At 45.5% G+C, this 27,827-nt stretch overlaps 1 protein-coding gene and 1 long non-coding RNA gene across 24 annotated transcripts in view; one reads left to right on the top strand and one right to left on the bottom strand.

Annotated features, from left to right (window-relative positions):
- The window catches only part of NRXN1 (neurexin 1), a 1,201,358-nt gene that overhangs the window by 964,803 nt on the left and 208,728 nt on the right, over positions 1 to 27,827 (top strand). The window lies entirely within an intron of this gene.
- Positions 6,371 to 27,827, bottom strand: part of LOC132245902 (uncharacterized) — a 37,894-nt gene continuing 16,437 nt past the window's right edge. Inside the window, exons 2-4 of one of the 3 annotated variants that reach the window (XR_009457602.1) lie at positions 24,045 to 24,144; positions 8,178 to 8,483; positions 6,371 to 6,587 (exon numbers count right to left, since the gene is read on the bottom strand). This is a non-coding gene — a long non-coding RNA (uncharacterized LOC132245902). Of the gene's footprint in view, positions 6,588 to 7,809; positions 8,484 to 24,044; positions 24,145 to 24,226; positions 24,346 to 27,827 lie in introns of those variants that run through there. The other 2 variants (XR_009457601.1, XR_009457600.1) reach the window with 2 other exon arrangements.

The following is a 27,827-nucleotide window of genomic DNA, read 5'->3' as shown; positions in this document are numbered from 1 at the left end:
TGCGAGATCCTCAGGTAGTTTTACAAACAGCTTTTCTCAGCTAAATTATAGCAACTTTCAGTGAATGGCTGTATTTGCAGTCATCTAAATTTTATCAGACTATTTATCTTCTGTCAATCTTGTTGGGTTAGGCAGTAAACCTGTGAACAAAGGCATGTACTCTCCCTTCACTTATCTTGTTTACCTAGGATAAGTTTGTAAGTTGCTGCGGAAAAGTAATGTGGATAGCTGTCACATGTCCTGAAAGATACTCACTTCTGGACAGCTTCTATGTACCATTTGCACAACACATTTAAGTTGGTCATTGTAAAGCCCTATCCTAGATTCCTGTTAGTTCTCATGGGAAATGGCTAAAGTCTTTAGAGAAGTAAAGCATTGTTTGATGGCAGAACAGGAGTAATTTTTTTCTTTGCGATTTATAGGTAGCTGGAAAAACTTTGAAATGATTTTTCCATTGGGAACTGCAGTTCTGTGGAAATGAAGTTGATTTTTATTTTCATTTCCATTTTTCCCCATGGATGATTTAGCCCTTCTGGGGCTTGGGGGAGAGTTCATTCTAATTTGAAATTGAGGTAAATTTCAGATTTTCAAAATTCTTCACAAAACAGAATTTCGAGCTTTCCCACAGCTCTTCTCCAGCTGCCACCAAGGAAATTCTCAGTTTCCAGGCCAGTGACTCATGGTGGAAGGTAGTAGATCACCAGCTGCTGTGGTGCCCTTTAGGATTCATGTTGGGTATAAAAAAACCCCAAAAAACAAACTATCAAAAAGACCCGTCATGGAACCATTGTGCCAGAGTATTAATTTATTTACACTAGTGTCAGTCATGAATAATGCTGTTGAAGGAGTGAAATCAGTGTAACAGTGTGGAAGGAGACATGAGCCAGGCCCATAACCCACTTCAAAAAGTGTGTTTTACATGTAGCCCGTAATAATGGCACTATAAGATCACATTCTGTTGTTGGTTGGCTGGTTGTTATTTGATGACAACCCCCTCCCCCTCCAAATGTCTCAGTCAGTCTCATGGTCCATTGTGACAGGCACTAGACATACACACAATAAAAATAGTTTTTATGCAAATGTCGTAACTGGCCAGAAGGAGGAGAAGTTGAGGTTTTTAAAGCAACATCAAGAATTCAGACCTGTAAGATTAATAGAAAACATGCAACCAAATCGGGGTCCTTTCTTTTTTTTCCCCCAAGAATGACCTTACAATGCCCCCTTAAAAATTCTCCATTTTTTTCTTGGCACCCTCCGTTCTTTATCCACATTCACCTGATTCACATTACACCCCTAGCGAATAAATGAACCAAGAATGACTGGGAAAACTGCAAAGCAGAGCTATTAAATTTATATTTACTGCTAATCATTTCAGTTCCTGGCAGACAGCCTAATTGCCAGCACAAAAAGGAAGCTCATGAGAATCATGGCCATATAACTTGCCCAGTGACTTTCAGTAGGATACATGGTGTTTAAGAGCTTACACTATATTGGGACAGTAAACATTATTGCTGCTCGAATGTTCTAATACACTTTTGAACAATGGATTTATTAAATAAAATTTACAGCTGTATATAATTTAAAGAAATGAAGCAAAATGAATTCAGCCTTTTCCCTTCATGTTTTGTTGAGGGTAGCTAAGAGAATTGCCAATATATCTGAACCACTAGCTTCTTGACTGGCATATATTCTTCCCCATATAGGTACATAATTCCCATTACTGTTAATGAGCAGGTGCAGGTACCAGTGAATGGAGCATATATCCCAAAGAAAGGGATTTATACTTGTTCACTTTACCTGCCTTGTTTTGTGAATATTATTTTATATTAAGCATGTACCATCAGAGGGTTGAACGTGGTTTTCTGTATGAAGCCAAAGAACTTCTGCATTTGTGGAATTCATTTAATTATTTAAATCATCAGTAACAACAACATTCTAACTCCTTTCAGTACCATTTCCCTTCCCACCTTTTGAATTGCACCTGCAACCACAATGCATTGGGAACAGAGGCAGCACAGTTAAATATGAGGGAAATTAGATAAAAAAAAAAAGTTATTTGTCCCGACATTTGTTCTAGGTCAACAATACATCTGCTGCAGAAAGATCAGCATTTAAATGCAAGGCATGTCCGATATGTCAATTTTTGTATTAAAACTGCATGATGAAAAGGCTATATGCTTAAAAACTTTTAATAATCAATGCCATTGCCAAAATACAAGGAATGAGCACTTTTATTTTCAGTATTGTAATTCACCATCTTTCCTGTTCGGCCCCTTTTGGTCCCCTTTTGCTTTTTTTGTCTTGTCATCTTTTAAATAAAATGCTATCTTCTCTAATCCAGTAAATTGATCACTTCAGGGATTGAGAGGATGTGGGGGGTGGGGGAGATGGTAAACTATAGGTACAGTAAATTGGTGGTGCAGGGCAGGGTGTATAGCACTTCTAATAACAGTTCCACCCAGCTTTATAAAATGGCAAGTAAGAAGGATACAGTTATAACTGAGCATTTTTATTTTGTTTGCTTTAATTTTATTTATTGCTGATTTCCTGAACTTCTTTATTTTAATGTTTTCTTCCCTTTCTCCAGAATATAAATGAGGATCTCATCAACTTTAAAGCTTGTATGTGCTGAGAAGTATACAGATGGAATCTTAGCTAATATCTTTGCATATTAGGAAAAATGTTTCTGTTTTTGTTTACTCGTTTCTTATTTGCTCCAATTTATGTGAGGTATCTCACATTTCTGAGGGCATAAGACCCTGTTGTCATGCAAAGTTCTGCCCTCTGAGAGATTTTTCCACCTGGCACTGCCGGATGTGGCTTCATAGGCAACTGTTTGCTATCGCATGCACACAGGTCGAGTAGAAACAAAGAGCTTTTTCAGACTGAATTTCAGCTCTGACCTGGAATATTCCTATGGCACCAAAATCTGTATTCAGTACAGCAGGAGGTAAAAAGCATACTTCTAATTTACAGGCACAGGTGCTAATTTACATATTCAAATTATAGAGCTGCCCCAGATTTAGGCCCTCTTCCTGATTTTAATGAGTATGGACCAAATTAGGGTTTGAAAAGTTAACTAGCCACAGTATTTTAATCATGGTGAAGTCCATCTTATTTGCATTCTTTCATGAAAGCAGATACATTTATGGGGAATCCTTTGACTGTTTTGTAATTTTCAATGTATATGAGAGATTTTTAAAATATGAAAGAAAAAAAATGCTTATCTGCAAGTCAATACAATAGGTGAATAAGGAAATAACTTCAGTGGCTCAGCAACACTACCCGGATGTCACTGCTTGATGTCTTTTTTTTTTTTTTTTGCCTGACTCCACATTAGTGAGGGGGAGTCTCTTTTGAGTCGGCCTTTCCTCTGTGGATGTGTCATAATTTTGTCCCCATAATTTTGATTGCTGGAAGGGGGAAACAGTTATCTTCCTTCATCCTCCCCATACTGAAAATCTTGTAGGTTGTGCAGACATCTCTGCTGCATTTGGTTGGTTGATTGGTTGGTTGGGTGGTTAGTTTTGTTTTCTGGCTTTCCAGCCCTCCTGGTTGGTATAGAGAAAAGAGAAGATTTAAAAAAGAGAGAGAGAGAAAACATGTTAATTTCTGTCAAAGTTGTGGGCACAAGCCAGTCTGCTAATCCAGGGAGACATTTGGTACATATGTATGTTTATGTACTTTAAATGACGGCTTAAATCCTGTAGTAACCAATGGTACAGGTCCTCTCACCTGACAGAGCAGGTTACTTCCTTTCTTTTTCTCAAGCATCACCTAGGACCCCCCCCCCACCCATCACTTTCTTCCATATCATCACCTTATACTTGCATTGCCATCTCCCTTCAAAAATCAGGAATAAAGTCCAAGACATCCATTGGATTGGTATAAATCATGCACACTCTACAAAATAATAATAATTTTTTTTATTTGACTTTTGTTTGAGCATTTAGGATTCACTACTTTGTAATTTGTCCCTATGGCTTCAAGAGCTAGAAACTAAACTTCTTTAAGAAATGAAATATGAGATTTTTCAGATAACATGATTTTAGTAGTTGAGGCTTTAAGTACAACAGCCACAAATATTATGGCACTCATGATAACATGGTGAGAATTGGCCAATCAGTGTAACATCTTTTTTGTAACCCATTCCTGTACTTCCAAGCTGTAGCTTAAATTCATTCAGTAGGGCAAAATTTAAAAGCACCCATTCCACAATTAATGTCCTCTCTGAATATCCCTGTTTCCCAGAAGCAGTTGTTTTCTGGTAGGGGTGGGCAAAATACGGCCTGTGGGCCAGATATAGCCTGCCAGGCACGCTCATCTGGCCTGTGGCACCCCCCAATGAATTGTGCCCTGCCCAGCCCTTCCGCCAATGAGGGTGGGAGTGAGGCACCCATGTGTACAACCCCACAACATACTCTACCGTGCCTTACTCCTACCCTCCTGGGCGGAAGGACTCTGCCCATCCAGCAGCAGCTTCCAGGCAGGGCTCCTGCTACAGCTGCCCCATGGAAATCTGCTTGGCTTCCTGAAAGTCCAACTCGCTCAAAGCAGCAGGTAGAGAAGCAGCAGGGCTGGTGAGTGGGAGGGCAGGGTGGAGTTGTAGCTGGGCAGAAGCACCGAGCACAGCACACAGCCTGCACCCAGAGGGGCAGTGGGAATGTGGATCTCAGCTGGGCAGGGTGTGAGGGTGAGGGGTGTAGGGACCCCCACCCCCCCATAGCGTGCAGCCCCTGCTGCCAGAAGCAGTAGCAGGAGAGGAGGTCATGGTGTTTGTGCCTGGCACAGGCACCCAGTAAAGTGTGGCACTGGCCAGCACTGCATGCGGTGGGGAGGCATGCAACCTGCCTGGTTGCCTCTATCTCTGGGGCTCCAGCAAAAGTAGTGGCCTACTGCCTTCCCCACCCCCTGCTGCGCAGGTCCCCACACTCCACCATGAGTGGAGGGATCCCCACTTCTTGCTTCCCCACAGAGTCCAGCGTGGGGCTTCCCTGCTGCGGATGTGGGAGCTGCAGACATGCAATGCAGACCCCCTGTGATGGAGGTGGCTGGTACTGCACTGAGCACAAGCGTCCTGGCCTCCACGCCTGCTGCTGCTGCCAGGCAGCAGGGCCTGCATGCCATGTGGGGAGTGTGGGGGAGGTCCATACACCCCCCCCAACCTTCCTCACCCTACATCTTGTTCCCACAACCCCTATTGACATGTACATACACCCCAACATACCCTGTGCCCCCCTACAGTCACACACACACCCCATCATAACACACACAATATAAAAGAGTGACACTTTATTTCTGAGTTATTATGCAATCCCTTCTATATAAAGTACACAATCACAAGTCATGACAAATATTTTTTGTAATAAAATGTAGTAGGTGTTTGACTTCTAGTGTATGATTTGGTTTTTTTATGGTTCTAAGATGCCCCCCCCCCCCCCTTCCAAGAGGAGTATTGGGGGGGTGGGGGCATGGGGCAGCAAGTGGAGGGACTTCTGGTGGCAAAGGTTAGGGGGCAGGACTTCTGGTCCCAGTGTGGCAACCAGGGGTCAGGGCAACCTATGCAGCCCCCAACAGCTCTTCAAAACTTGTTAAGCAGTCCTCTACTTAAAATAATTGTCTGACCCTGCTTTAAAGGGTTATGTAATAACAATATAGTTTTTTCAACAGATGTTTCTATCCCCATAAGGAGAGAGCATCTTCATAAAAAAACAATTCTGTTTAAATGGTAATACTAATATTTTCAGCCATGGACGGAGAAAAAATCTTAATAGGCCTGCTGTAATAATCACTTATAATATACACTGTCTTCTGTGAAACAGAAACTTATCTTTGTCACTGTCATCCATTAAGATGACTAGCCAAGGCACATTGCATTCCTATGCTAATCCCAGTCAAGTGGTTTATGCCAGACAAGATAAAAATGTGGTTGATGTTGCTAGTCACTAGACTGATGGGAGCATTTTTGTAAAATTGCAGGAAAATAGATAATATTTCAATAAATTAATTATCATTCTCTGGAATCAGCTACTGGAAAGTAAAATTCTTGACAGTCAGCTGCAGATAATTAATACAGTCAAGTATTATGCATTGCTGTGGTCCTCATTAATGTAACTCCCCAGGGAGATATTTCTACTTGGAAAAAATTAGCCTTTGCTCCAGTTTCATTTGATGATTTTATGAAAGTGCTGAAAAGGCATCCTGCAGCCTCTGGCAAGACACTGCAATTCTCCATTATCACCTTAGATAACAGAAGAAAAGGTACTTTTCATTCATTGTCACTTTCAGATAAGAGAGGAAAGAAACTTCCCCAGCAAGTGTGAATAGATTAATGTAAACAAATGGAATAATAATAAAAAGCAGCCCAAACTTGAGAGAGGATTATTTAATTGGAAATTCAGACTCGCCTTTCTAGCCATATTTAGTAGGTTTGATGGGCAAAATGTTCGTATCACACAGTAGAGTTGTTTATGAATATTCAGTGGCAATACTGCTTTCTTGTAAATTTTGAATATGAGATTTCCTCAAGAGCATCTACCTTGCTTTTATCCCATTGGTATTTTTTCCTTTTACTGTTGTGCAGTCCTCTACAGGAGACAGAAAACAGTCTTTTAGTTTTATTAATATTGACCTTTACAATGTCTTGGCTAAAGTCTGGTCTGTTTCTGTCTCATATTATACTTGTCCCTTGATACTAAAATTAACCCAAATTAAATATTCCTTACTGATAACCTCATCCTTTACATGTATAAAGAAACTTTGCTTGGAATGCCTTCCTCTCCTTTATATACAAGTCAGTGTTGTTATTCTATCTGTATATTTCGTCCGGATTTGGTACTCCTCCTAGTTATCAGTGGTCAATTGTATAAATGAATACTATAAATCAAGAGTGATTTCACTTACTCTTCATTTACATGAAGTAAAATGAGATCAGACTGAAGCCAGTTGAATCTTTCCTTTCTCGTAGTATTATATTTACTCAAATCCAAAATGAGGTTGTTTGTCTCCAGTTAGCATGGTGGGGGGAAAAAGCCTCATCCTTTTAAATTTGGGTATTGACCTGAGGAGGGCAGCAGCTCAGCTCCAGCTTTGGCCCAGGGGCAAAGCTGGAGCTGAGCCACTGCTTGCTTCAGGCAGTGGGGGCTCATTGGGCGAAGGTGGGGCTCACAGCTGGGAAGTGCAGGGTGAGACTGTGCAGTGGTAGAGACATACAGGATAAATCCATGGTGTGTGGTTTGGGGATACCTTGCTGCTTCCCCCCTCCCCACCCCTGCTGCTTCCCCCCTCCCCACCCCTGCTGCTTAGCTTCTGCTTCAGTTCAGTCCCTTCCAGCCTCAACTCTTCTGGGCTCAGTGCTGCTGCTGCTGTTTCTGCCTGGCTGGGCTGGGGCCACCACTGCTGACTGCCCCAGAGCAGAGCTGTTACTGAAAGGGAGATAGGACAGTGAGTGGGGAGGGGACAGGTGGCAGGGGTTAGGCATGGAGGGGCAGGGAGTGGGGCATGCAGCAGAGGGGAGCAGGGAGTGGGAGGTCAGGCATGGGGGACGAGGTGGGGACAGGCATAGGCGAAGAAGGCAGACTGCAGGGGGAGCAGGCTGCAAGGGGTGGGGGCAGACATCAGGAATCAGGCACAGGCATGGGGGGCGGGCATATTGCAGAGGGGCTGCCAGCAGGAGGGAATAAGTGACAGGCGCAGGTGGCAGGGGTCAGGCACTGGCTGAGGCAGGTGGCAGAGGGAGAGATGCAGGCATGGGGAGGTAAGGGGTAGGGAGGCAGGCAGGGGTATAGCCTCCTGCCCCCCCCACCCCACCCCCACCCACTGCTGATGCTTTCCCCACCACAGCCATGGATGGATGAGTTTAAGATAACCTTCCACTAATTAGATTCTGGACATGGACAATTATAACAAATTTATAATTTTCCATGTCTACAATAGAATTATTGGGGGTGGGGGGTTGTCTTAAATCAGTTTCTCCTTGTATTTGGGTAAATATGGAAATTTTGCTTCAGAATACTCAGAACCGGACTGCTGAATAGTCCCAGTACTCTATGGTTTCACTGAACTGGTTAGTCTGTGAGGTGTAGCTCTGTCCTCCCTTCTGCCTGACCTGAGACTCACACAGCTAACTACCTCTCTCTGCTTATGGCTTCACTAGATACTTGTATCTTTATATTTACCTCCCATATTCTATTAAAATTGAGCGACTCAAATTGACATTTTTCATGCAAGTTCAAGGAATCATTCAGTGGCAAATGCCTATATTCCGTTCTCTTGTATTTCCCAACAGTGAGGTGTGCTGGAAACAGTAGCAAGGAAGGTGTAGTTCATTTTGCTGTCACCTAATTGCATGCACCTGCTGGTGTCAGCAGTAAAATGTGATATCTCTGACATGATGGCAGCAGACAGGATGCTCAGAAGAGCTGCCTCCATCTTCTCTCCTAATGACCGTATTCTCTCCCTTCTTTTTTTTTTCTTTTTTCTCCCTGCATGAATGAGAAGCACAGACATTTTTAGAAATGATGGGATTGGTTGGTTGTGACACTGAGTTCCTCTGTGTTTTATATTCTTTTTTAAAACAATATTTTAATCATGCAGTTATCATGAGAAACTTCCATTCTTCATTAATTCAAAATGAGCCTTAAAAGGCTGTGAGGGGGAACTGGCATTGATTGGATATTTTAGCCACAGAAGAACATTAATTGCCTTTGTTTTGAAAATCTCCCCCTAGTGAACAGAAAGGTTATTGTATCTGCACTCTCTAGTCAGAGGGTAGCAAAACTGATGCATTTTGACTAAACTGAGTTTAATTGTAAATAGCTCGTCAGAATCTTTAAAAGAACTGTTTATCCATTTGAATGTGCTATTTGGTCAAAAATGAAGTGTTGTGGAAATGTGCTGCCTTTTGAGAAAATAAGGCGGAGCTGAAACATTTTTCTTTTGTCTTTTTTTTAATAATTTTGAAAAAATATATATTGTAAAAAAGTTGAAATACAAACAAAACTTTTAATTTTGCATGCTGCTTTGGAAAATCTAGGTGGAAATCTACTTTCAAAAGTAATTAATTAGATTTACATGCACAGGTTCCATTATAAGTCAGTGGGGCTTGACAATCTTAAGCACCGCATCCAGGGGAGTGCTTAGGCCAGACTGTGGCCCATGGTTTTAGCAGCAGGCGGATGGCACTTTCCCCACATTGCCTCAGGGACAAACACCAGCTGTGGGGACTTTGCTTGTGCTGCTACAGAGATGGGGGGGGGGGGGCAGAACGCGACTGCTCCCCCACCCTCCTCTGACCTGGGGTGGATCTTTTTGGTCTTCATCCAGAAAAGGTTGCCTACACTAGACTTCAGCACATAGTGGGTATAAGGTCTATAAACCTTAAACTGTAAGCACTTGCCTGGAATCTAAAAGCCAAAGTCAGGCTCATGGGCATCCTGTGTTGTACATGGAGATGAGTAGAGGTTCCTCAGAAGGACAATCAAAAGATCTTGCATGTTGAGTGGGGAGCCACCTAGAGCTAACTAACAGGAGTACTACATACAGAATAATGTTGAACTCCTACCTACCTCTAGAGTTTAGTTGTCTGCATCAGGGCTACAAGAAAGGTGCTTCCTTGCACTCAAAGTCCAGAGCCCAGGACTTTCTCCTGAAACTGGCTTTTCAGAGGCAGGAGCAGAGTTCACTCTCTTCAAAACATCTCTGACCATGGGGATGTCACTACCTACCTTTTCCACAATGTATTGTTCAGGGGGGTGCAGTGGAATGGATGCACACCCTTCCAGTTGACCATGCCTTGAGAGCAGCAGCTGGTGATTTTTTTTTAAGTCTCCAAAGTGAGTAAGAATTCTCCCCCTCTCTTACCCTCCATGCTCAGTGACATGTTCCCTCCCCTCCCCTTACCTCTCTCCACCTTTCACCCGCTACTGTCTCCAGCTGTCATGGGGGTAGGGAGAGCTCCAGAGCAGCTCCTTCTCCTGGGTTCCACATGGAGCAAGCTCAACCAGGGACAGTGGCAGCACCCAGGCAGCACCCAGGCACCTTCCTCCTTCCTGTCCAGTCCCCCTGGGTATTCCCTGCCAGTCCAGACGCAGGCACAGAGGAAGGGAACCCACCTGCTGCTGCTGTTTCTAGCCAAGCTTAGCTCTATGTGCAGGCCAGCTGCAGTGAGGCAGGACTAGCCCTGGAGCACCCCACCCTCTGCCTTCCCCTCTGCTCCTGCGTTAGCTGGGGGCAGTGGCAGCAGCAGTGGCAGGCAAAGGGAAAGGGGTAGAGGAGGAAACATGCCAGTGAGCATGGAGAAAAATGAAGGGGGAGGGAAGATTTTGGATTGCTTGAGGGACTTTAAAGAAGTCCCTGCTGCTGCTCTTACAGTATTGTCTGCCTGCCCTTGTGTGGGGGAGTGGGCAGGTTCAGGGAGCAGGGGTACAAGGAGGACAGCCCCCCTTGCAGTGAAGATCGCTGCTCCTGCACCCCCCCCCCCCTTTGTGAGATCTAGAATCTCTCAGTGATCTTGGTGGCTTGAGCACTTGGTTGATTTTTCTCCTCAGAGACAAGAGTATCCTGTCCACTGGGCAGTAATTTGGAATAGATACACTCTCCACCCAACCTGCTGAAGTTGGGCCATGATATAGAAACGGATATAGCATTCATGGGTTTAGGTACAGAGACCTTGATTCTGTAGCCTAGTGCTTAGGACACTCCTCTGGGAGAGAGTTTATGAGAGTAACATTAAAGAGTAATTGGATAGAAACCTGAAAACATCCTGGGAACAGGGAACCCAGAACACCTCATAGATTCATAGATGTAGGGTCGGAAGGGACCTAAGTAGATCTTCAAGTCCGACCCCCTGCCCTGGGCAGGAGAGAAAACTGGGCTCATATGTCCCCAGCCAGGTAACTGTCAAGCCTCTTCTTAAAGACCCCCAAACTAGGAGCCAGCACCACTTCCCTTGGAAGTTGGTTCCAGATCCTAGCCATCTTGACAGTGAAGTAGTGTTTTCTAATGTCCAGCCTGAGCCTACTCTCAAACAACTTATGGCCATTATTCCTTGTCTCAGCTGAATAGCCTCATAATTGTGCTGCAGAGTCATGCTTCCTTTTGCATTTTCTCTTCCTGAACATGGGAATCTTGCATTCTTTTCTGTGGAGTGGCACATTTTCATCAAGGATGTTGCCCCCATGCTTCTGTCAGTGCAATGTCATCTTTGGGGACTTTCTTGGAAGATGGGGAAAAATGTGTCTGAATCCCCTGTACCTGATTTATAAAATGGAGGTGGCACCACCATGCAGAGGCACAACTAGAAGTTTTGGACCCCTGGACTGCGGAAGGCAACAGGGGGATGGGGAGGGCAGAGAGGGTGAAGGAGACAGGGGTGCTAAGCTCCAGCTGCAATTACGTGGACTTCTTGCACCCTGGATGCTGCTGCCACTGCACAGGTTTCCTTGGAGCTGCTGCTTTTATACACTCTCTAAATCTGCACCCAAGACTGGTGTCCCACTTGCCCTGCCCTAGTTACACTACTGCCATCACTACCTCCTCTGGTGGCCTCATTTTATAAATAGTGAGATTAAGAATCTATTTTTTCATAGGCATGAGGTTGAGTGTGAGGCATCCTGTCAGCACACCTACTAGCCTAGGCCCCTCTCTGATGCTGTGCCTTGTTTCTGGATCCCAGCAGGGCCTGGGGTTTAACAACCCAGCGCTAAAGCCAGTTCTGGAATTTGCACCATTACAAATTGCAGAGAGCATGACAACTTACACAAGTGACTGGTGCCTCCTGAATCTGGTGGGGCACCTGCAGAAGCTGCCAATGGCAGCGGCCCTGTCGGAGGAACACCAGCCCTGCTGACAGCATCAGTGTTGGCTGTCGGGGGGGCACTGGCCCTGTCGGGGGGAGGGGGTACGTGCACCCCCTACCAGTCACTTATGACAACTTACATGTTATCACGGGGCCTGCTGAATTTAGATGCGGTTGGGTGGCAGCTGAGTTGGAGGTTTTTTTTATCTGTTTGACTTTTGGCATCTAAAATCTACTCTAGATTATTTTGGGGGCCAAAATAATTTCTGGTCTAGCCTGACATTACATATTTAAATGTTTTCTCAATATTCTCTGTGAGAAATGAATCAGGTTACAGAGATTGTAAGCCTGGAACAGTTTATTTGGGGAAGCCAGTTTAAAGCAATGCAGTAGAGCCATGCTAATATGCACTAATTGAGGTGGTGAGGGTACAAGTAGCTGAACTGTGCAAATTAGCAACTTGCAACTTATATGCAGTAGAAAAGCAGAGAAGTCATCACAACATGCACTTGTATTTTGTTTGGACGATGCTGTTTATTATTGTGTTAATTATTGAGAATATTTACTGTATTTACTTGATTAGAAGATGAAGTTCCCTCCATTTAACATACGGGAAAAAGCCCCATGCTGTACAGTTGAGCATGAGGTGGTGGGGAGGCAGCTGCTGTGGCTCCCTGGGGTTGGGGCTGAAGCTGGAGCTGAAGTTGCATCTCCCACTTGCTTTCCCCTGCTGTCTCAGATGAAGGGGTGGGGGGTACTGAGGCTGCAGGTGACAAATGGCATGGAAGGGGGAGGAGGGAAAGGGGGAATTGGGGAAGTTTGAAGCTGCAGTGAGTGGGGCAACTGAATAGGGGATATTTGGGGGAGGAAGAGCAGCAGGGGGCAAGATGCCTGCCTCTCCTACTGCCTGCCCCACTGCTTCCACACTGCCTGCTCCTGCCACTTGCCCCCCAATATCCCCTACTGCCTATCCCATTACTGCCCCTCCCCACCTGCCCTACCATGTTCCCTCCCCCGCTCCCATCACTCCTTATCACCTCTTTCCCCACCAGACCACCTGCAGTGAGGGGTGGGGTGTGGAATTTAAGATGATCTTCCAATAATTAGATTTAGTTTGTGGAAAATTATAATAAATTTTCCATGTATAGAATCTAATTATCGGGGGGCATCTTACATTCAGGGTCATCTGGTATTTGTGAATACAGTAGTAACTTCCCTTTCACATACAACCTGCCTGCAACCCTGGTCTGAAATAATCTTGGTCTTATAACCTTCAGAGTATATTGCAAAATTCACCTTTGAAAAGAAGCAGCACTGTAAGTACAGGAATTATTGACAAAGGCAGGGCGCTTGATTCCATGTCCGGCTCACTGCTGGTGAGTTCCTTTGAATTGTACTGCTGCTGTCAAGGTATTATTTGTGACATCTTTAAATCATGTCAAAGATTCCTCAAATGCCTTCTGAGGCATTTTTTTTTATCTGCATGAATACATAGGAGGTGTCTCAAACATATGACTCTCAGAGCTGCTGTATCCAGCTTGGTGGGCCACTGGAAGTTGGGGGGCATGGAGAGAGGGAGCAGCCTGTCACAGATTCCAGGGCCTGTAGGCCCTGGTGGGCATGGTGATTGACAGCAGGAGGATGAATTAAGGTTGATAAAGTCCTTGGTATCCTCTGACCACTTTGTGCACTGCTGTGCTCTTACCTCTCCTCTCTCTGGCCTCATTGCCACCCTGTGCTGGATGAGCCACTACCTCCAGCACTGCCCTGTGCCCTGTGCCAGAGCTACTGCCACATGTCCCACATGCAGAGGCAGTGGCAGCTCTGTGACCTGTGGTGCTGCCATGTGCCCCAGGCTGGATCCAGTCCACAAGGAGTCCTATGGTCCAGATCTGGCCTCAGGCACTAAGTGAGTTTGACACCCCTGCTCTATAATTTGTAAGATTAACAATGATGACCTCTGCTTTTTAAATCTTTGCTGAGTTGAGAGAAGAGGCAGACAATTTGAGAAATGGGTTTTTAAGTGAGCAGATCAGTAAGATGTGCATTATCAGATCTCTGCTGATTCTCTCCACTTTTTCCACAAAACAAATTCGTACTGTAGTAAAACTGAGAGGATCAGCCCGTTTTCTTCATTAATCAATCATATATCCCAATGGAGAAAAAATAACATGCAGGCATTTATTTGTAACTTCCCAAATGAATATTAAGATTGAAAGTTGTTGGAAATATTGTGGTTGCATGTTAGAACAATTGAATATTGTGTGGTTTTTCTTTTTAGATCCTGTTTCTAGTAACAGCATTTTTAACTAGAATTACTGAAAGTTCAACAAGGAACACACAATGCTCTCCTCTTGTAATCTTTTGTCTCTTCTGTTCGAGCCAATTTTGACATTTTAAAAATACGAATGAGAGAAGAATGCATCCCAACTTTCTGCATCTTTGTGTTCTGTATTTTATGCTACTCCCTAAAGCCTTACACATGCTTGGAAGATTATAAAGGAGGCTCTTATATAAAACAACATGCTTTAGATTTCATTTATTCCCTGACACAGCAGGGGGATTTGTGTCTGCAGTTAATTGTGACCTGTGCTTATAGCTGTAGAATAAAAGAAGGTTCTGAGGTGTGAATTTTATCTTCATATACTTACAGATATGCATTATTGACTTACAGAGGAGAGAAGGAGAAAGAAAGAGGACTTAGGACTGGAGGCATTTACTGCCCCACATTTATGAGTTGCAGGAAGACAGGTGACACTGTACTGAGATCTAATCAAAAATGTGATTGCAGCTGCAGTTTCTTCTATATATTTTTCCCCTCTATCTAAATGCACGGCCACCCCATCTCTAAAAATAACATCCTGGGGAGGGGAGGTGACAGGAGTGCTTACAGACGTTATGTGAACCCAACCAATCAATATACATATATTGCTATTGATATACACTTTGCATCTGCTTAATTGCCTTTGAAAGAAGACTTGGACTAGTTCGAGCTTTTACTGCATTAACACCACCCAAAACAACACTCTCACTTTTTAGTTTTTCATAGGTATTCTGGCCTATACTTTACAGACCAGAAGCAACTTCAGTTTATCAAGCTTTTTCTCTGTCCAAGAGAGAGACATATCTGGTTCTTATTTCCATAACATGTGAACAGTCCATGTTTTGTGGTATGTTCTCACAACATCTGTATGAGGTATTCTTACAATGCCTATATGAGATATTGCTTGTTTATTTATTGAAGTTATATAATTATTTACGTGTGCAATTTATATGCTGCCTTTCCCAACAAGAGCTCAGGGTGGCTTATAGTCAGAGAACAGTTACTATTCTGTTTCTGAGCTGGGGAGTTGGGGCACAGAGAAAAGAGGGGTCAGTTCTGAGGCCCATTTTGTTCAATATCTTCATCAGTGACCTGGAAGATGAAATATAGTGCCCACTAAGATGACAGCAAGCTGGGGGGAGTAGTAGATACACAGGAGGTTAGATGTAGGACTCAGAGAGACCCTGACAGATTGGAGGATTGGACCAAAATAAATCTCATGAGGTTCAATAAGGAGAAGTGCAAAGTCCTGCACTTAGGACAGAACAGTCCCATATACTGCTACAGGCTATGGACCAACTGGCTAAGCAGCAGCGCTGAAGAAAAGGACCTGGGTTACAGTGTACAGTAAGCCGAATATGAGCTTATGCCTGGGGTGGGCAAAATATGGCCCACGGGCCAGATACGGCCCACAAGGCCATTCTGTCCGGCCTGCAGGACCCCAAGAAATTTTTAAAAAATTATTATTTATTTGTCTCTGGCTCCAGTCAAAAGTGACAGGACCCAGCAGAAGCCAGGCCCCTAGAAAACCACCCTGCCCTCCCCCCCCCCCCCCCCCCAGCCAGGGACCATGTGGCTGTTCCCACCTGTGCTGGAGTGGGAAGCTCAGGTAAGAGCAGGTCGGGAGCACTCTGGTCCCCGCCTGGCCACAGGGCTGGGGCAGGGGGCTGGGAGCAAGGCGGTGCATGGGAGCCAGCGCTGGCAGGGCCCAGAGTAGGATGGCTCCCCTCTCTCCCTGCTGGGGCAGCCTGGCATGGCTCCATGGAGCCCAGCCTGCTCTGGGCCCCACTGGCACAGGCCCCAGGGCACTGCCTGGCTGTGGCTGACTCCCAACCCCCCTGTCCAGCCCTGGGGCAGCACAGGGGCCACCTGAGGCTGCTGGGGGTGGCATGACCCAGCAGGGACATGGCCCAGGTTGTGGGGAGGTGGTGGGGAACTTCCATCCTGCGCCTGAGGCTTGGGGCAGCAGCAGCCTGGCTGCCCTCCACGGGAGGCTCTGGTGGGCGGGTGCTGCCACCCCAGGGGGAAGGCCTGGGCCCCCCACCCTGCAGGGGCCCAGTGGCAGCTCACTTCCTGGTCCCAGGACGGGTGGGGAGGCTGCGCCAGGAGCGGGAGTAGAGCTACTTCCGCTTTTCTGTTCCAGAAGTTCCTGTGGCTGCGAGGAGCCCAGGGTCCCTCGGGAAGCTTCTGGCCAGCCCCAGGGGCAGCACAGGTGACCTCCCGAGGCTGCTAGTGGTAGCTAAACCTAGCAGGGTCCTGGTCCAGGGTGCGGGAAGCTCAGGGAGGCCACAGGAGCTTTCAGAGGAAAAAAGTAGTCACAGCTCCCATCCAGCTCCTGGCTCAGCCTCCTGCCTGTCCTGGGACTGGGGGGGGGCGAGCTGCTGCCAGGCTGCTGGGTCCCTGTGGGGCAGGTGGGACCAGGCCTTCCCCCCAGGGTGGCATCACCTGCTGGGGATGCCTGTGCGTGGGGGCAGCCAGGCTGTTGCTGTCCCAAGTCTCAGAAACTTCCGTGCTACATCCCTGGACTTCTCACATCCTGGGCCATGTGCCACCACCAGTGGCCTCAGGTGGCCCCCTGCACTGCCCCCAGGGCCGGACAGGAGCTTCCCCAGGGCCCCTGGCCTCCTGGAAGCTGCAGGAGCTTCTAAAGCAGAAAAACAGCCGCCACTCTACTCTGGCTCCTGGCACAGCCTCCCTGCCTGTTCCATGGCCAGGGGGCAAGCTGCTGTCAGGCCACTGGGTCCCTGCAGGGCATGGGGGGGCTGGGACCTTCCCCCGGGGTGGTGGCAACCCCCAGGCCACCTATGGGGGTGGGACAGCCAAGCCTTTGCTACCCTAAGCCTCAGGGGCAGGATGAAAGTTCTGTACCACATCCTTGGGCTTCCCATGTCCCAGGCCACATCCCCACTGACTCGTTCCACCCCTAGTGGGTCCAGGAGCCCCCCACACTGCCCCCCAAGCCTGACAGGCCCTTCCCTGGCAGCTCCTGGCGGCAGCACAAGCTGTCGGACCGCAAACCTGGCCATGAGGCTTGGGGCAGCAAGTGTCCAGCTGGCTCCCCCCTTGCAACTCTTCCTGCAAACCCCACAGCCACACCCTCCTCCAGGCACAATCACACACACATCCACAGCTCCCCACAAACCCCACATACAGCCACCCACCCATACCCCACAACTCTGCGGCACACCCCACACACTATACAAGAGTAAGACTACATTTTGAGCTATTATGCAATCACTGCTACATATAAAGCACAAACACACAGGTATCACAACAAAAATATATATTTTAAATTGAATTAAAATATAATATTATGCATATTTGATTTTTAGTATATAATTTGTTGTTTTTTTCCCGGATCTAAGATAGCAAAAACCCTCTTCTCTGAAGGAGTACTTCCAGGTGCAAGGGGAGGGACTTCCAGTGGCAATGGTCAGAGGTCAGGGGCAGTATTTCCAGTTCCAAGATGGTAACCAGGGGCGGGGCACCTGTCAAGAGCTGGGGTTACCCATGCGGCCCTTGATAGCTTGGCAAAACTTGCTAAGCGGCCCTCTGCCAAAAATAATTGCCTGCCCCTGGCTTATGCCCTTGTTGTGAAGAAGGTAAATGGCATATCGGGCTGTATTAGTAGAAGCATAGCCATCAGATCGAGGGAAGTGATTATTCCACTCTGTTTGGCACTGGTGAGGCCACATCTAGAGTACTGTGTCTAGTTTTGGGCCCTCCACTACAGGGAGGATGTGGACAAGTTGGAGAGTCCAGCAGAGGGCAACAAAATGGTTAGGAGGCTGGGGCAGATGGAGAGGCTGAAGGAACTGAACTTATTTAGTTTAAAGAGAAGACTGAAAGGAGATAGCAGCCTTCAACTACTTGAAGGGTAGTTCCAAAGAGGGTGGAGCTAAACTTTTGTCAGTGATGACAGGTGACAAAACAATGAGCAATGGTTTCAAGTTGCAGCAAGGGAAATGTTAGGTTAGATATTAGGAAGAACTTTCTCACTAGGAAAGCAATAAAACACTGGAACAGGTTACCTAGAGAGCTAGTGGAAACTCCGTTCTTGGAGGTTTTTAAGACCTGACTAGACAAAGCGTTGGCTGGATGATCTAGTTGGGGATGGTCCTGCTTTGAGTTGGGGGTTGGACTAAATGACCCTCTGAGGTCCCTTCCAAACCTAACTTTCTATGATTCTGTAAGTAATCTGCCAAACATTGCCCAGGAAGCTTGTGGTAGCCCAGGGAATTGAAATGAGGTCTCCCAAGTCTGTGGTTTACACTCTAACCCTCTGCCGTCCTTCCTCCCTGAGGTCCTCTCCAGCCAGAGCAGTGGGGGGAGCGGTGGCCAGGTGAGAGCCTGGGGCCTAAAAATTAACTCCTTTCAAGCTACCAGTTGGACAGTGCTCTATGCCAGTTAAATAATGCTGTGGGTGCAGAAGCATAACAAGTTCTTGATACATAGCATCAATATGCTCTTAATTTTTGTTGGAGATTATTTGATTTAATAATACGTATTAATGAATGCTCTAGTTGGATGTGGACAGCAGCATGGCAGAAGACTGAGAAAGTTCTTCCAAATGCACAAATGCATTTGGTGTTTTCTTTGAGTCTGCAAAATCAGGGACAAATGCAAAGCCAGTGAGTGGAGGCCTCTCATGTTTTGTCTTTCTCTACAATGCTATTGGCTTCCAAAGAATTATACTCTGAATCCATCTCTAGTAACTTTTTCTGTATGACTGGGACCTGGGAGGCAAAAATAGCTTGCTTCAAGTTGTCTGTGAAAATTAAACCATTAAATTAAATATGGGATTTGGATTTGTGCCACATTACAGAGGGATTAAAAGAAATCTGCAGCAGCAGGAAAATGGAGCTATTTTTAAACCTTTTTCTCAAGAATTAGGAATAGCTACAAAGCTTAGGAAGTCATTGGAGTCTGCGTGCTCCATCGTCTTGGGGTGATTCTTTACTGACAACAGAACTTGGAAGCCTTTGAGTTTCAATGACATTTTCTGTTTGGGCCTGTATGAAAACATTTTCTGTTTTCTGTATGAGTCAGTTCATACTTCCTTTACCCTCACATATGCTTCTGCTGTAATGTCACCCATCTATAAGGTGAGACTTTGAGGCTAATGTTACAGAGGGAACATTTGTCTATACTTGTGTGCAGCCTTTGTAGAATTTTCTGGAATTTTGTCCCCAAATTGTGACCATATCTCTGGTGATTCATTCTGTTCCACAGAGAGCAGATAAAACCAAATGCATGGATTTTCCTCTTTAAAAAGCAATAACCATTATAGAATAGCTATATGATGCACAAAGCCCTTTCTACCTTTTTTGGAACCTTGCTGTCCCCTGCCCACAGTCTGCTTATATCAGGGAAAGGAAAATCCACTAAGAGGATTCTTTTTCATTGTTAGGGAGAGGAGAAAAGAAAAGGTGTTATTCGTGAGATAGGGAAGTACATCCTCTCATCACCCTTTCAAATCAGAGCTAAGCATGATCAACCTTTAATCATAGCCTCCATAATTCTTCTCTGGGAAGGTCATGGACTGCAGTGACTCTGAAACAGTTTGCACTGAGGCTGCTCCAAACTTCTCTGGTTGTACAAACCCATGTGGCATCCCTTATCAGGCACTGTTGACCTTGCTGCAGTTATATGCCAACTTCAAAGGGTGGGTTTCTGAAGCATTAAAACAATTCCACTTGTAGCAGTGGTTTGGGGTGAGGGTGGAAGGGGAGGATGACTTTGAATTTTCATTACCCTCCAGTGAAGTAGAACTGAGGGACTAAGATACTGTAGTTGTTTCTCACTGTGTACTGAGGTGAGAAACACCTTAATACTCAATGAGAAACAACCGTATCAGTCTGTCAGTACAGCAGATGTGACTTAATCATTATTGTAGCACACAGAAAAAGATGAGATACAGTCCTGCCAGGTAGGGCAACAGAATTCTAAGGGCCCTGACAGACAGTCACTTAAAGACATGATGGGATCCCCAGCCCCAACAGTTGTGTCTCCTGCCATGCCACACATGCATGGCAGGAAGTATGATGGTGGGATTGGGAATCAGATCCCAATCACGCCATATTGCCAGTGCTGTGGGAGCTGGGGATCATGATCCTGGGCTCCCCCTGCACCATCAAGTTGGGTGCTTGACAATCAGTTTATTGTTGCCTGGCTCTGGGGACCCATGGGGTCATTGGAGCCCCCCTTTTGTCCCTGGCTTGAGTCCCAGGACAGTCCTAGTCTGCAGTTGGCTGGCAGGGATTAGTCTGGGGCCAGGGCTAATTGGGAGGGGGTTTGTGCCTGGTGTCATCCCAATCTGGTGTTAGTTGGCTAGGACCACTCTGGGGCTCAAACCCTGGGGTGGCCCTGGCATGACATACCACATATTCAAGGTATGGTGCTATACAGACCAGCCAAAAATATATTACACATTTTTCCAGTAGTATCTTTATGGCTGGTTTGTGATTTTATGACACTAGAAATTCCATGAATGTGTGGCCAGTTGCTGTATTTCTGACATGATTAACCCTGTGCTAGAAACAAGATGTGCCAGGGGTCTTACGGTTGTGTTCATAGCTGATCAGTTCTAGCAACCAATAATAGTAGCCCTTCTTTCGAAGGGTCTCTTAAAAACACCATGAGATACAGAACTGAGTTTATCACAGTCTCAGTAATAAAGTTGGAACAGACATTCATTCATGAATGCTCTCTTTCCCTGCTTTTCATTTTTGAAGCTGAAAGCTGTTTGAGGGGGATGGAAATATACATATTATGTGTTACAATTCCTGATCAGTAGGGGTCACATCTCTAAAGCAGTATGTGGTAGGTGGCAGATTGGTGGAGAGGAGAACATATCTAAAACTGCCTTCCTATCAATGTTTATGATCTTGGGATGGGATCTTTCTTTAAAAATATATATATATATATATATATATTTTCTGCCAATAAAAATCCACTTCCCTGGTAATATATATAAAAAGGTCAGATATATCTTTTTTCCTTCCTATAATTTGTTTCCATCAAAATTCTAAACCCTCAGTTTTGATCATTGCATTAAGAAACTCATGTGTTATATTTTAACTGATATGAAATTGACCATGTTAAACTTGTGATCATCGTAACTAGAGAGATTTGGGCTTGGTTTTTCCCATCATGGCTGTGCTAGTGAATGCCGTCTTGTACATTTTTGTCACGTATCAATAGAAATTTACAGCTTAAGAAAGGTAAAAAAAAAAAATCAATAGTTTTTCATGACTGTCTGAAGCTTTATGATTTGGTTCACTGGGTTAGTTAGAACTATTCGTTGAAGCTATTCTGATGGTTGCAAGACAGCATAAAACAGACTCTCACAGCAAACATTATCCTTGTTGAATTGTTCCTTTCAAGTCTATGTAATATGAAATGATTTTGGAAGGGTGAATAATCACCTAATATGAATCTTTCCATTCCCTCTTCCCATTTGTGTCTGTTATCTTGCACTTTTTTGTTTGTTCTTGTGCTATATGAATCAAAGCAAATAATTGCCAACACTAATATTTCTGAAGGATTGCTTAAGGAAACAAAAAAGAGTTGTTACTTGTTGTGGTATTTCTATTTCCTCATGTTGCCATATCTATTGCCATAGAGAGAGTGTGTATGGGAGAAGAGTGTGATAGAAGAATCAAACTATAACTTGTATTTTCATAAACACTAAAATTTAGCAAGCTCATTGGGACTACACAGTGCGGAAAGTATTATATTCATGCAACGTATTATTATTGTCCTTCTTTATTAAGATTTGGAACATAAAAACATCCTGACTTTAGCAGTTAATGATTTGGTATTCTGAGTCTGCTTTCATTGTGTTGTCAGGCAAAAAACCACGATGGAGAGATTTAAAATGCTAAGGGCAGGGTCCAAAAAAGTACTCAGGAGCCTGAAGTGCAGCTTACATGGAATTTAGGCTTCTAAGGATATGTCTATATGATGTTAAATTTACTGTCCCTGGCAGCAGCCACCTCAAGTTTGCTACATTGTTCCAAGCAACCTGCCTCCTATACCAGAAGTAATGTAGCCACCTCTTGCACTGTGCATGTGGTTGGCTAGCATTACTGCTGAGTGGTAGTGCGAGGTAGCTTACCCATGGGGTTTCAGCTACATTGCTTCCAGCTTAGGATGCAGGCTATATATAACTGTACCTCTAACAACATGTCTTATGACTGCTGTGGTTCACTTGACAGTGCAAAACACACTTTTACAGTTGCATCGTTCTTAGTCCCATTATAAAGACCACACCACATTTCTGTGTGCCCATGCATCTGCGTACCCATCACTGTCACCTTGAAACTGTCATAGTTACTCAAAGGATTATATCAGTTCCCTCTCTCTCCTCCGTGCCCTTCCCAATTCCCCCACCTGTTTGCCCAGGCCTTTCACTTGTCACTGTATTTGTCATCGCCATCATTGTTGTCATCCTCATTGCTCTCTTCAGAGTGCACACCTCTGAAAAGTCTGCTCTCTTCCATATTATGTCCTCCATCTCTTTTCCATTGTCTTCTACCATCTTCCTGTAGTACCAGTACATCTCACTTGGTCCCATTTTTAATACAGTCCTCAACTATTTGTGTGTTTGTGTGTCTCTTATGAGCAAGCTCCTGGTCTTCCACAGGGCATTCCTGAGGCAGGAGATGAATTGGTCGAAGTGGGCCATCAGGGCTCCTTGCTGCTTAGTCAGATGCTTGCACAGAACTGCCTCTCTGGTCAGGGTTATGCAACCTGTCACAACCAGGAGGAGTACATGTATTCTTTTCCACATCTGTCTGGTGTATGGGCAGTCCCAGAAGAGGTGGTTGATTATTTCTGCCTCTCACTAGCAGGATTGCTTAGGGCAGTTGGATGGGCCTCTATGCCCCACACTGTTTTTCCATGCCCACATGGGGAGTGTTTGGTGGGCTACCTGTCAGTTCAAGTCTCTGTGCACCTTCTTCAGGTCCTTCTGGAAGTTTCACTCCCACACAGCCTGGCAGCCATTACCAAGTAGTAGGTCCACAGGTGACATGGCCACCTCCCTTGCCCTTACCACCTCCTACATCTTGTGGTGGTTCAAGCCATGGTGATCCCATAGCTCAGCACTGTTCAGTATGTGTTTGTACTCCAGATACTCCCCACACAAAGGATCCATGTGCTTAATAGTCCCCCACTCATGACAGCAACTGGCTGCTCTTGTCACGAGTCCTGAAATCCTCCAAAAATTATATGCAGATGAGGCTCAGGCATCCTGGTCCTGCTCCACCTCATGGAGGGCAGGGCCACACTAATCATATGCAACAGGCTGAGACAGTGGGTGAAAGAGGGATTCTGAATGAACTGTTTGGAGCTCCAGTTAATTACGTTTGCCAGACATTTGAGGCAGGTGAATAAACAGGAATCAATGGAAAATGGAAAGAAAGGCACAGCTCAGTGTTGGGGGTGAAGTGGAAGTCTAAATGTATTCAGGGTAGTGGCTCACCATGACTTGGACAAAATGTTGATACTGAGAGGCATTGAGCACAGTGGGCACCACTGTATGCCTTATTCAGGTGAGCTGTACTAATCTAATCTTGTGGTAGGTTTCCATCAGTATGTGTTTATAGTCATGCTTAATGTTGGCTGCATTTAATCAGCTTCATTGTTGGTTTCCATGACTGAACATGTGCTGCTTTTGATAGCAGTTTAATGATAGACAATGTACTTTATGAGGTTTTGTCATATGCAAATGTAAAATGAGGAGCATTTTTCTCTGTGCGGGTTAAGGAGGTAAAAACTCATCTAATACTCAAATAAACAATGTATTTTATCCCCCCATCCTCCCTTGTGGACCTACCAGCTCCCCGCAATCCTGTCAAGACCCCCTCCCCTGCCCCAAGACTTGCTAGCCCTCCGGATGCTGTCTGCCTCTCCCCTTACCTCAAGTTACTTGTTCAGGTTTGCCCCCGTGGCTCCTGGAAGTGGGGAATGCATGTACACCTCTCAGGAGCAGTGAACTGCTGCACATGTCTATCCCAGTCTAGGTTTAAGCAGATTAGAATAAGCCAGATGCAGTTGATTTTTTTTCATGCTTGGGTGCTTTGCCAGTAAAAATTACATACCTAAAGTTTTGCTACTTTCAAGGGGCATTGTTGAATGGATCCTGAGTTTTTCTTTTTTCCTTCTTGTGCTCTTTTTCTCAAATACAAAGATGATGGAGTGGGCTCTCAATTGTGTCAGCCTGTGTCACAGGCAGAGAGCATTAGTGACAGGTAGAACTAATGAAACTTAATCGCTACCAGTGTAACTAATTACAGACCAAATGTTCTGAAGAAGACTACTTTCTCTCTAGAAGAAAACAGTTCAAATGTATCCCCTCCTCTGCACCTTAGGGAAAAAATATGTTTAGAAAATATTTTATTCTTCAGTTTGGCTAGATAAAACTAAAATAAAACATCCCCCATTTAGCCTTAATATATGTCTGTGTAGGTTCCTTCCAGTCCAATGAACTTCAGCTTGAAATTAGTCCAAACATGCTGCTTTTCTCCCTTACCCTTTTTCCCAGTTCTCCTCTGCAGGACTTTGTATAGTCCTCATCAATTTCCATAGTTTAAGCAAATATGTAATTAATCCACCAACTTGTCTAGAATTGTAAATAATAGTAACTCTCTCACTAGGGCAGGTGTGGGCAAACTACAGCCCATGGGCTGGATCTGGCCCGCCAGGCAATTCTATCCAGCCTGCAGGGCCTCTCCATATGTTGTCTGTAAGCCCTGGCCCTTGCTGCCCCTCTGGAAGCTGGCACCTCCATGTAGGAGGTGCAGGTCTGGTTGCCAAGCAACCAACTCCCCCACCCCAGCCTGGCCTGACCTGCCCCCACAGCCCCTACATAGGGGGTGCTAGAGGTGAGAAACCTCTGTCTGGCGGAGGCTTTTGCCTGGTCACCCTGTGGCTGTTCCTAGCGTCCCTGCCTGGAGAGTGGGAATCCAGGGAAGGGCCCTACTGGGTTGGGGGCAAGAGACTTCTGCTTCAGGAAAAGGGATCATGAGTGCAGGGAGCCAAGTGCTATGGGGCTGGGCTGCCCCCCCCCCCACACTACAGGAGTATGGGAGCTACACACTATGGGGCTGGGTGGGGGTGGCCCCACATGTTGCACTACATGTGGCGAGGGACCCAGGTGAGAGCTGTGTGCTATGGGGCCAGGCTAGGCTGACCCAGCACACTGCAGGAACACAGGAGCTGTGCACTGTAAGGTTGGGTCAGGCTGGTCCTGCTTGCTGCCACTAAATGAAGTCAGGGACTCGGGCGGGAGCTGTATGCTGTGGGGCTGGATGATGCTGGTCCCCCATGCTGCCACCACATGTAGCCAGGGATTGGGGCAGAAGCTCACGGAACTGTATGTTACGAGGCCAGTGGGGCTGACTCTGCATACTGCCACTGCGTGTGGCCTAAGACTAAGGTGGGAGCATGGGGAGCTGTGTACTGTGGGGTCAGGAGGGGCTGGCCCTGCTCACTGCCACCACATGCTGCTCCAGAGACTTGCACACTCCAGGGATTCTGAGGACTTACACCCCTCCATTCCCTGTCATACCCATGCCCCCCCACACTCCTACACCTCCCCACCAGGCCCACATATCCCACACCCTTCTACACCCACCCCTTCACCCTTCCTCACACACCCCACACACCATACCTACACCCCCCACACACACACTCCACCACATACACACACCTGCTTCCCAGCCACCCCCCCACATACACCCCCTTGCTCCCCTACACTATATACAAGAGTAAGAATGTATTTTGAGCTATTATGCAATCACCTCTAGCCGCACTATGGAAACACATCAATCGGGACTAAAATATATTTTGAAATAAAATTAAAATAAGTTATAGTAGATGCTTGATTTTATATATATATATATATATATATATATATATATATAGATCTAGATATATATATATATTAGTATGATTTGGGTTTTTTTTTCCCCAGTTTCAAGATGGCACCCCCCCCCCCCAAAGCAGTACTTCTGTGGCAAGATGAGGGACTTCTGGTGGCAAAGGTCAGGGGTTGGGGCAGGACTTCTGGTCTGAAGATGGTGACCAGGGGGTGGGGCCACCCTTGCAGCCCTCAATAGCTCACCAAAACTCATTAAGCTGCCCTCCAGCTGAAATAATTGCCCACCGAGACACTGGGGGGTGTTGTAGGGACCCAGGAGAGAAGAAATTCTCTGGGCTCAAGATTGTTAGAAAAGGCTAAAGGTCTTTGCATATTCATAGCAGCCTTATCTAGGTTGCTATGGATTGTTTTGCAGCTTGGAATTGTGAGAGCAAAAAACAGGCTGACCATTTCTCATCTCTCTTCCAGTTACCTGGTATGCCAAGAGTTTGTGTGGAATGACAGTGCAGGGCATTATTTGTGGGAGTCCCAGGCCACACGCAGTGGCAGCATGCGGAGTCAGCCCCACTGGCCTCATAACATGCAGTTCTGTGAGCTTCCTGCCCCAATCCCTGGCCACACGTGGTGGTAGCATGGGGGACCAGCTCCATACAGCTCCTGAAGTGAGTCCCTGGCTTCATGTAGTGGCAGCAAGCAGGACCAGCCTGACTCAGCCTTACAGTGCACAGCTCCTGTGTTCCTGCAGTGTGCTGGGCCAGCCTATCCTGGCCCCATACTCTCACCTGGGTCCCTCGCCCACAAATACCTGACCTAGAAATACTGAGCTTCAGACATATCTTTGACTAAGGCATAGACATTGCCTTAGTTTTGCATCTCTGTAGGGCTGATAGGAATAGAAAACAGTAAATATTTATTTTAGTTACTTAAGTTATTGGATCTCACTCTAAATAAACAAAGGAAGCAGGCCTACTGTGCCAAAAGGTGCTGTTTATAGACTTCTTAAAATGTAAATCTACACTTTAAGAGTTTGGACAGAGCTTTAAATCAATTAATTGGTCTATGGAGAAGCGAGCTCAACCACAGAAGTTAAACTAGGAGTAAATTAAATTGTCTCTAATTAAGGTCACTTTTCCTTGATAACTAATTAATCAGAAGTCTGTATTAGGGAGGGTTGGGTATCTTTGTTAACTGCAGGTGGAGGCTTATTCTACTTTTGTGGTTAGACTAGGACCTTTAATATTCTGAAAGGAAGCATCAATCAGTGCAGAATCCAGTGCACTCAAGAAATCTTAAATCCAGACAACTTTAGTTATATTAGTTAAAGCAGACACCTCCCCAGAACCTCTGCCAGTTTCCAAATGTAGTTGATATATAACCCACAAGCATGTTAGGCGCTTTACAAGCAAACAAGAAAGTCTGATCTCTGCATTTAGTAACTTAATATTATGATTGTCTGTTGTGACAGCACCCAGCGGTCTTGATTGTATTTCATTCCATTGCATCTCTGCACCTTTAAGTAGGCATTAAGCAACATGACTAATGTCTATCACATTTGTTTCCTCCTGCTCTCCAAGTTGAAAAGTATACGTATTGCAATGTTTTGTTTTGATTGGTCTTTTTTGAAAATAAATGTATTTGCTGCTATATTTTTATGCTGGAGAAAAAAGGTAGTGAAGTTGCATTGGCCCTTACTTCCTGGGAAAGTTTATTGCACAGTTTCAGACTTTGCTCAAGAAAGTTTAGTGCATTGCTCTTACATTACTCTTACTTTACAGAGCTCTGTTGGAACAGATGAGCAGAGTTGTTGACCATGGTCTTAT

Source organism: Alligator mississippiensis, chromosome 1, assembly GCF_030867095.1.
Source record: "Alligator mississippiensis isolate rAllMis1 chromosome 1, rAllMis1, whole genome shotgun sequence".
NCBI classification, from domain to species: domain Eukaryota; kingdom Metazoa; phylum Chordata; order Crocodylia; family Alligatoridae; genus Alligator; species Alligator mississippiensis.
This window is presented reverse-complemented; position numbering and strand designations above follow the sequence as displayed.